The sequence below is a fragment of the Castor canadensis genome, chromosome 2, assembly GCF_047511655.1.
Source record: "Castor canadensis chromosome 2, mCasCan1.hap1v2, whole genome shotgun sequence".
Classification (NCBI taxonomy): domain Eukaryota; kingdom Metazoa; phylum Chordata; class Mammalia; order Rodentia; family Castoridae; genus Castor; species Castor canadensis.
Genome location: NC_133387.1, coordinates 178,807,918 through 178,818,647, shown reverse-complemented (window position 1 = coordinate 178,818,647; position 10,730 = coordinate 178,807,918). Strand labels below are relative to the sequence as shown.

Below are 10,730 nucleotides of genomic sequence, written 5' to 3'. Positions count from 1 at the left end.
TGACATCTCAATAGGAAGGCCATCAAGAAGAAAGAGAAGAGGACTGTGTTACACAGGAAGCTGGAACCAGGTCTAGTGGGCAGCTAAAGCACAGATGAGGAGGAAAGGTGTGAGGCATTAAGGAAAGGAGTGACTCCTCATTGTGGTCTGGTTACCTACTCCTGGCTTTTATTATGCACCTACAGGTGCAAGTCTGTGAGCCGGACATGCTCTCTGCCCTTGGCGTTCAAGTACCTTCCAGAATAGCTGGAAGGTAATATAGACTTAGAAGCTCTGGTGGCTCTCCATTCTTTTCTTTTCTTCTTTTTTTTTTTTTCAATTGATGTATTCCCCAATTCAATCTGGGCTGCCACAGAGACAGACAGAAAGCACAGGGATTACTTTCTTTTGCATTCTAGTGTCCATTATTTTCTATATGAAAGTCTCTGAACTAGAAATTTGAGGAGAAAAGCCTAGATATCTGAAGAAAAGTATTACAAAAGGTACTGAACTTGAATGAAATAGTTTGCCTTCTATGGCCACCAGCTTCCATTAGAAAGTGGGCATCTGTGTATATGGCAGTGGTACTTTATAGGCTCCTCTGTGTTTTAGTCTGAGAATAAAAAAGTGATTAGCACATAGCAAACACTCAGTCTTTGTTCTGTGTGCTTCTTCCCTTGGAATAGACATATTTCTTTTTGTACAAGGCACAACACCAAGGGCAAAGGTGCTGTAGTGGTCAGAGCACTGGACTTGGTAATTGTTATCAGAGCTACTGTTTATTGAGCATTTCCTCTGTACCAGGAAACTAGTTGAAGGCATTATCTTTCTTCTGTACTTCTGAAGATCCTGAGGTTTGAAGACAGGTTCACTTGCTATGATCATAGCATTGGTAGGCGAAAGACTCACGGTAAAACCCAGATTAATCTGATTTTGAAACCTGTTTTTCACAGCTATAAATGGCCTATCTCCCAGAAAACAGCTCTGCTATTTCCTAGCTGAATATTTCATCTCTCTGGCTCTCAGTTTATGCATCTGTCAGATGGGGAAGTTGGGGAAGGTGTTTTTGGATGTGCTTGCTGTTCTCAAGTTCTGTGTACTGTCTAATGCTTAATCTTAAACAGGCATTTTATGAGGATAATCTCAACCAGTCTGGAGTAGATGGGGGGAAGGGTAAGAGAAAGCCTTTATTCATTTAATTACTGTCTACTCAGTGCCTCTCTGAGGGTATAGCAGAGACCAAAGCTGTCATGGTCTGGCCTTTGCAATACCAGTAAATCAGGGAAAACACACTGAATATGTTACAAGCCTTGAGTGTTATGCAGAAAGATTACAGTATATGTAGACACTTTGGAGGATAATTCATGTGACCCTAGTTTAGTCAGTTCAGTGAACATCTGCAGATGTCCCAGAGTAAGCAAATGATAGAGATTTATCATCAAAACATAGCAGACACAATATGCCACCTGGGTTCATTCTTCTCTTCTGTAATTCTTTCCTTTTAAAGGCTTCTCATGTACCATAGTTTGAATGGGGCTTGTGGGAAGGGTTGAGAATTTGTTCTGTGTCAGCCTCAAGAGAAACAAGGGAAGATGTGGACAAAGAAGGGTGGGTAAAAGGGGGTTCAGAGCAGGACTTAAGGCTATCGGGATGAAATGAAGTAAAAGTACTGGATTATATCTTCAGAACTTCAGAACTTTATAACTTTATAACTTCAGAACTCCTAAACACACATTTTCTCTAGCACACAGCATATGAAAAACTAGAAGGAGAAGAAAAAAACCAGATTCATAGTATCTCTGATTTGGAAGGGATCCAGTAAGACATGTGGTCCAATTATTTAAATCCCATCTGCAGCCTTCCAGGAAGGCTGCCCACCTCATAAGGCAGGCCATTGGATTGTGGAACGATTCAGGCTTCTATTTGTTGAGTTGACATTATTTAAAATAACTTGTGTTATCTGACTTTAATTCTTTCCATCTGAGTTACATAGAATTGATTTGGTTTTCCCTTTTTTTTTTTTTTTGTCTTTCAGACTCAAAAACCATCATCTAATGTTTCTCTATGGCTCCAGAACTACACTGTTACTCCGCCCCCATTTTCTCCTAAAAATGTTTTGTAATCTTTTCAGTCTGTACTCCTGCTCAACCATTCTTTGGAGGTACTGTGTATAGTTGGTGACCCCTCAAAAATGGAACCCTCAGGACTGACCATAGCCCTAGGACAGCAACGGAACAGTAGAGCAGGTGTCTTTTCAGACACTTGGGTTTGGATAGAGCCTAAGGTCAAATTAAAGTTTTTGTAGCTCCTTTGCTGTGTTGACATATATTGAGTTACATTTGTATGCATTAATTAAATAGCTGCAACTCATCCTAGTATGCAATCATCTTTGCTTACATACTTTTACCCTGTTCTCAATGAGATAAAGATTCTTCTGGATGCATTGATAAAAATTGAAGATACACTGTGTTTAGCAGCTTGCTAATGGGTTATTATAGTTTAATAATTTTATCAAAAAAGCAATAAGATTCATTTTCCATTCCTTGGGTTCAGTAAAACTTTAGTAGCTGCTATTGGGAACTCTTTTGTTTTCTGAATTTTCATCATAGTCTTGGAATTCCGTTAGGAATCCATTTCATGCTCACTTGTCTATAATTTGTAGAATCTTCCTTCCTTCCTTCCTTTCTTATTTGTATGAACATATAACCTTTCTTATCCTTCATAATCACACACACACACACACACACACACACGCACACGCACACGCACATGAGGCAGGTGGGAGAAAGTGTGTGTGAAGGAGCAGAGGTGCATCAGGAGAATTCGTGGGGAAAATATGATTGACATCTGAGGTTGAGGAAAGAGGAGGAGAAAACTGAGGAGAGATCCCTCTGGGATCAGGGAAGTTTCTTTAAATTATGATGCCTGTGTTAGCTTTCCATTACTGTAAAAAATACCTGAGATAATCAGGTTATTATAAAGAGAAAAGGTTTGTCTTGACCTACAGTTTTAGAGGTTCAGTCCGTGGCCAGTTGGCCACTGTGCTTTTGGGCTTTTGGTGAAACAGCACATCATGGCAGGATCACACGGCAGAGCAAAACTCTCATCTCATGGCAAAGACAGGAAGAGGAAGGGGATGAGGTTACACCATCCCCCTGAAAGAACTGCCCCTAATAACTGACAGACTTTCTGTCAGACCCCACCCCTTAAAGTTTCCACCACCTGTCAATAGTGCCATGGTGAGGACCATGCCTTTAACATGTGGTCCTCTGGGGGACATTTCATATTAAAATAGTAATGTTGTTGTTACAACACCCACTTCAGGGCCAGGACTAGGGGGAAACAAGAGAAGTACTTGCCTCAGGCACAAAATTTAGAGATGTCCCAAATTCTATAATCAAGATGAATATGTATGAAGGCAGTATATTCTTAAAAATGAAAATAATGCAAATATTCCATGATGAAAAAAATCAGAATTTTGTAAAAATCAGGATCAGTATGCTGCAATTTGGTATGGTTTATTTTTCTCAATTACCGAGCTGTAGTTCATAGACCATAGGATTCATCCATTTAAAGTATAGAATGTAATAGCTTTTAACTATTCACAGTGTTGTACAGCCATGGTCACAATCATTTTTGGAATATCTCATCATCCCCAAAAGAGGTCCTGTACCCTTTAACACTCTCTCCATATCTCCCCCAAAGTCCTCCAGCCCTAGGCAATCACCAACCTACATTCTGTCTCAATGGATTTGCTTATTTTTGATATTTTTATACATGAAATTATACAATATATGGGTTTTTCGTGTATGTCTTGGTTCACTTAGCACAATATTTTTAAGGCTGATCCATACTGGAGTCTATGAATCAGTACTTTTTCTTTTTGTGGCTGAATGATATTCCATTGTATGTCATTATGAAATGATAACCTATTCTATGTTACTTATCTAGTTGTCACTTGAGTTATTTCTACTTTTTGGCTAGTATTAATAATGCTTGCATGAATACATGGGGTTTTTTTGGTGTGCATATCTGTTTTCATTTCTCCTGATAAATACCTGAAAGTAGAATTTTGGGATCATACATTAAATCTCTTGAGGAACTGCTACACTGTTTTCCAAAATGACTGAATCGTTTTACATTCCCACCAGCAATGTAGGGGGATTCCACATTCTCACCAATACTTGCTATCATCTGTTTTTTTGATTATATAATCATCCTAGGGGGTAACAAGTGGTGTCTCACTGTGGTTTTGATTTGCCTTTCCCTGATGGCTAATGAGGTGAAATATGTTTCTATGTGCTTATTTGGCCATTTGTGTGTCTTCTTTGGAGAAATGTCTATTCATATCTTTTGCCCACAGACTTTTTATTATTGAGTTGTAGTTCTTTCATTGTTGCTGTTGTCATCTTGTTTGTTTTTGTTGTTGTTACTATTTTTTTTTTTTGAGACAGGATCTCACTATGTAGTTCCAGCTGGCCTAGAATTTGTTATGTAGCTCAGGTTGACCTCAGATTTGTGATCCTCGTGCCTCAGCTTCTGAGTGTTGGAATTATGGGCGTGCACCTCTACACCCAGCTTATAGGAGCTCTTTATATATTCTAATTACAAGTTTCAACTCCATTATCAGATACATGATTTACAAAAAGATCTTCCAGTTCTTTGGTTTGTCTTTTAACTTTCTTGATGGTGTCCTTTGAAGCACAAGAAAATTTTGATTTTGTTTTTTGAGACAGGGTCACATTGTGAAGCCCAGGCTGGCCTCAAAGTCACCATCCTTCTACCTCGGTTTCCGAAGTGTTCCGATTACAGGCATGCCACCACCATGCCCTGCTGCAAAATTTTTAATTTTGATGATGTCTAATTTAGCTGTCTTTTATTGTTGTGCTTTTGGTGTCATACTTAAGAAACCATTGCCCAATCCAAAGTCACAAAGATTTATGTTTTCTTCCCCTTTATTCCTTTATTCATATGTGTATACATTGTTTAGGCCATTTTTTCCCCCTGCCCCCTGCCCTCTTATGTTTTCTTCAGAGAGTTTTATAATTTCACTTTTAGTTTTAGGTCTTCAACCATCATAGTCTATTTTTCAAAAGCAAATTGCATGACATTTAAAACTTATATATTCACTCCTCACTCAAACTTCATCTGAAATCAAGATTAAGAGAGAAAAAGTCAGACATTGTGGTTCATGCCTATAGTCCCAGCTAGCTCAAGAGGCAGAGACAGGAGGATCATGTGTTTGAAGCTATCCATGAAAAGTTAACGAGACCCTCTTTCAGAAACAAAAACAAAAGAAAATGATTAGGGCATGATTCAAGTGGTAGAGTGATTGCCTAGCAAGCTGGAGGCCCTGGGTTCAATCCCCAATATCGAAAAAAAAAAAAAAAAAAATATATATATATATATATATATATATATGAGAAAAGGAGTTTAGCAGGGTTCTTCCCTGAAGCTGATCCAAATGGTTGCAGTTTTACAGCTGCAAGGCAAGGATGTACTAGACACCTCCAGAGATTTAATTATTCATGTGAGGCTTGATTTCTGAAGTGTTTGAACCTGAAAATATGGGTGGTGGACAGATGGATCTGTGGTGGCAAAAGGAGACATAGAACTGGCTGCTGCCTGTCCCCCACTTGAATACTACATCCAGCTCTGCTGTCTGCTTCTGTCCTGTGCTTCTGCCTCCGGATCCCTTGGCCTTAAATCCTCTCAGGAGGCAACTCTTGATCCTCTCTTGTCCTCATAGTTGTTCACATGTGGTGGAGCACCCCAGTGGCCCATGCTTGCCTGCTTCTGTGACAAGCCAGCTTGGTTTCCACAAGGCCTTTTTAAGGTATCAGGACAATGGTCTCCTTCTCCCTTCCCCTGCCTGCCTTCCTTGAAACAAATTCATACATACCTCAGATGCTTCTTATTTTTAATTTTTTCCTCTTCCTGTAGATAGAACTTATGTGGTTTCCATGGGAACCCCTGGCCAGAGGTATGGGACTCCTGAGCAGAGGTGCTATGAGCAAGTTTTACTCATTTCTTTGAGGCTCAGGGAGTATCTCGCTCACTCCACTCCCCACTTCCTTGCTTAACCTTTCCTCGGGCAGCTCTTGGATCAGTTCTGGAGCCCTGGAACCTTGTGTAATAGGACTGAATAAATGGTGGTGACAATGGCCCTAAGAATTACAGTGCTGGGAAGAGTCTACTGCTGGGTTGGATGTTTGGCAGCTCCCCAAACCTCAAATCTGCTGTGTTTCACAGGAAAAGGGCAGTTCTCAGTGCTGAGCCAGCTTTCTCCTATTGCATTATGAGGCAAAACCTGGTTAGAAAACTTCCATTCCAAACCACTACCACTGTCTTCATCTTTCTTGTCAGAGATAAATAACCTCCAAGGCCTTCTGGAGGTTATCACAGACATGCTTTGCTTTTTGGTGAGGCATTTAATCTGACACTTTAGTAATCCAAATGCCTTTCTCCTATGTTAAGATGCTGGGCAAAGCTATTCTCAAAATCCCAAGAAAGATCTGGAGTTTTGCAGATGACCCCCTGGATTCACTATCCTTTGAACTGTGGTTAGGGATCTAGATCCATATAATAGGGATTCTTTGGAAATGGCATATATTTTGAGTAGGAGCCATTTAAGATACATTCCCTAAGAAGAATCTACAGTGCTTCTTTCTAAAATCTCTGACTGCCTTAAGGATTCAGATTTGAGCTTTGATTAGATCTGAGGTCCAGAGTGGAGAAAACTTGACCCCTGACCTTTGGGTCTGGTTGTAAAAAGAGACTTGTACTCCTGAGATTTTGAGCCATTCTTTGTACTACTTTGGGTGAGATTCTTGTCTGCCAGGTCTTTGTGTAATGGCAGACTTCATGCACTGAGATAAACAAAAAAGCAGCATGTTGTAACTGGACAGGATTTTGGTGTCCAGAGGTTCTAATGTGAGTTGAAGGTTTCTGTGTGTGTGTGTAAAGTAAATAGCAAAGTAATAGCAAAGACACCAAAAATCTAGGTGGGTGTGCACTGAGTACTCCCCGTGCACCAGATATACCATTAAAGCCACCATCTCTTGGGACTGTGCTGTTTTTTATTATAAAAAGCAATCTCTCATGCCAGGGGCATGGTTCAAATGCTAAAGTGCCTGCCTAGCAAGCTCAAGGCCCCGAGTTCAAACCCCAGTACTGCCTCCCTAAAAGCAACCCCCAAACTTGAAAAAAATTACAAGTTAATGAGTTTTTATAAATCTTGTCTTATAAGTAATGTGAACAGGGGCCCAGATAGAAGGAAAGAGTGAAGTGACCACTGGGCTGAAGTCACACAGCCCAATGGGAGGCTTTGAGTGGGGTGAACTCAAAGTCTGTGCCCATCATTCTGCTCCAATATGGTGGAAGGTGCTGCCTTGGGACAAAGGATGCTTCCTGTGGCTAACACTTTGGTCTGCTGGCTGAGGGCCTCAGAAAGAAACTACATGTTAAAAGTAAAAGTTAAGTGGTTTCATCTTCCCAGAATAAATGAATGACACCAAGAGAAAAACCAAGGGTTTTGGGGGTGGAGGTAGGGGAGGGAGAGAGAGAAGGACAGGAGGCAGGAGTTCTGAGGGCATTCATTTCTTTCACTACCTGTTTGAAAAGCAAATTAATATTTTAAATTAGGTTCCTATCACAGTGTAAATCATAATAGAAAAATTTCCTGGCCTCCCTTTCAAGACCAGAACTGGAAAGAGCTTTGAACTTGGACCTAATTGTAGCTTTAGATCTGGTACATTTTTCCCTACATCTGAACCTAGGTCTGCCAAATCCAGGATTTGTTTTTTTTTTATGGGATTTTAGAGGAGCTGAAAATAATGTCCATGATTAAGCATTATTGATTCTTAAATTATTTTGGTTATGAGGTTTAAATTGGTATTGAACTCTAAGGTTCAACTTAGAACTCTTTCATGTTGTGAAAAATGCCTCAGTGTTTCTATTCTGAAGACCTTGCAGTTGGTGGATGTGCATCCATGTTGTGACATGTAGGAGAAGGGATGAATGTAGGTGACCATGTTATGCATTATGACAAAGCATCTAGGCACACATGTGATCATGTGGTTCAGCAAGGCTTGGCAGGACACAGATGTCACACTTGGGGTAATGATGGAGACTGTAATAAGGGAAGTCTTTTCAGAGTTGTGGTTAGAGTTAGGGATATCAACAAGGGTATGATGGGCACCCAGGTTACAGCAGAGGTAATGACAGCTATAAGAGAAAACCTGCCTCAATCTGTTGCCATTGGTACAAAGATGCAGTCAATCCATAGGGAGATGGCATGGAGGGAGGTGACAGACAAATTTCTGTCCCAATTCTCCTCCTATTCTCCTGTGTCCAACCTGTGCCACCTTTGACAGGACCCAACCAGAAGCCAGAGGGTAAGAGAGCAGGTTATGTTGCTCATGATAGTCAGCCTCCTGGGTCAAAGAGCAAGAGGAGGCACATGGTGAGTATGGAAACAGCCAATATTAGCCAGAGTTGAAGGTGCAAGGGTGGATAAAACACAAGTGCACTGAGCATGCTCAGGTGTGAACTTGGGCTGGCCAGGACATGTGTTAAAGAAGTGTTTTCTACTATCTTAGTCCCTCTTTACCTGTTTTGTTTTTTGATTCCTATGGTACACTTTATTTACAAAGTGTGATATCTTGCTTAAATGAAAAGTACATATGCTCTGGGGACTAAATATTATTAGCTTGAAACACCACTTAGTAAATGTGGGCCTTGGGCAAGAGACTTGCCTTCTGAGTTCCTATTTCCTCATCTGTAAAATGTTGGTGATATTAAACTCCTGGTAAATGTGAGAATTAAAGACAATTCATCTCCATTCATCCATATCAATATCTTTATCTCCTAGTTCAGTGATCAGTTCACTCTAAGTGTTCAATAAATGCTGGCTATTTTTCTCATAAATCCTTCACCTCTGCTCTGGGTCACAACTATTTTCTCTTACATGTTGCTTCATGAATTACTTCTTCTTTTCTAAATCTTTGCTCTCTTACTCTCTAGTCATTCTTTCCTCTTTATTCATAAATATACATTGTCTTCTGCATTATTCACAAATATACATCTTTCTGATGTTAAAAAAGAATCCTCTTTTTAACCTTAATTACTCTCTTACCTGTCAAATATTGTCTTGGATATTCATCTCTTCATTTGTATCTCTGTTTCTCCCTTTTTCTCTGTCTTACTCTCCCTACCCCCTTTTAAAAATCAGCACACACTCAATGTTCCAAGTTCCTCACCACCACCTTTTAATTTCTCAAATCCTTATAGTCTTGTTTGTTTTCTACCATTGTACCAGAAATGATCTCAGAAGTCTCTACTTCCCATTTAACAAATAGGCCCTTTCTAGACTCCATCTTGCTTCACAACATTGGCAATCCCATCACATCTTTCTTCTCAGGACACACATCTACCCTGGCTCTTGTGCTCATGGACTTTCCTGGGTATCTGTTGGCCTCTGTCAGTGTCCCTCCCTGGGTCCCTCAAACCCCTCTCTTTACTTCTCTTTTCTTTCTCGTGCACAAAATAAATCTGGATGTGATGATATTTATTTGATTGTTTCCTTCTGTTGCTCCTAAGTAAGGTTCAGGAGAGCAGTGGCCTCTTCTGTCTTATTTGTTCTTTTATCTTTCCTCATAACCCAGTGTTCCAGTGCTTGGTGTAGAGTTAAGTGTTCAACAAATCCCACCTGAGTGGAAAATAGATTGAAATAATCCTCCACCTTTTCTATTATATGTCCCCCCAACAGACATTTCTGACCTTTTTTGGGAGGAATCACAGGTCCTCAGATTTTTTCTTAAAGGGCCTGATAGTCACTATGTTAGGCTTACAGGCCATGAGGTCTCTGTCATAGCTACTCAGTTCTGCTGCTGCAGAGCGAGAGCAGCCACAGACATCCGTAAATTAAGAGGTATGGCTCTATTCCAGGAAAACTTTACTTAAAAACATTCAGCCCACAGGCCATAATTGCGGGACCCAGCTCAGGCTCATGTTTCTAATAATTTAGTAGACATCTTCACACAATTGACTTAATGACCTCTCAAATTCTATTCATCTGACCTGAAATTATCTTCTTTTTATACTTCAGAAGCCTTTCCATGTGCTGTGCCACTTAGCTCATTTTATATTATCTCTGTTCTTCTAGGCATCCAGGATGGGAACCTCAGTAAAGTTCATCTTCATCTTTTCCTTCCCCCAGTCCAATCAATGGCCACATTCTAAGCATTTCATGTCCATGGTTTTTCTCCCTCCATCACTGCTGTAGCACAAGCTTTCATTAACTCCATCTTCATTACTGCCTCACCTCTTCATCTCTGCTCCTTCTCCAGTGGGTCTGATGCGGCCACACCCCGTGCTCCTCTCAGACCTTTCTTAGTTTCCTGGTGTCTTTCAAATGCTGCTTAAATTCTTTAATACAATTCCAGCCTCTTCACCTACTTCTTGGCTTCCACTCATTCTTTCATGCCTTTATTCTTTCTTTCCTTTACCCCTGGACTGCCCTTCCTGTCATTGCTTCCCATGAACATCTTTATGCTTCAGGGTCCAGATCAACTGCTACTGTCCTGGAGGCCCTCCCTACCTTTCAGGACTTAGTCAGTCACCTATGGCATTACACTTCGGTTCTGCCTGGGAGTGTGATTGATTGCTGATGCCCTTCTTGCATCCCTAACATTGCCAGCCTTCTTGAAAAGGAACCATGGCCTGTGCATCCTCATAGATTCAAAGTTAAT

General features: G+C 40.5%; 1 pseudogene; it reads right to left on the bottom strand.

The window, feature by feature from the left end:
- Positions 1-320: 320 nt before the first annotated feature.
- Positions 321-421, bottom strand: LOC141421092 (small nucleolar RNA SNORA31; annotated as a pseudogene).
- Between the last annotated feature and the right edge of the window lie 10,309 nt (positions 422-10,730).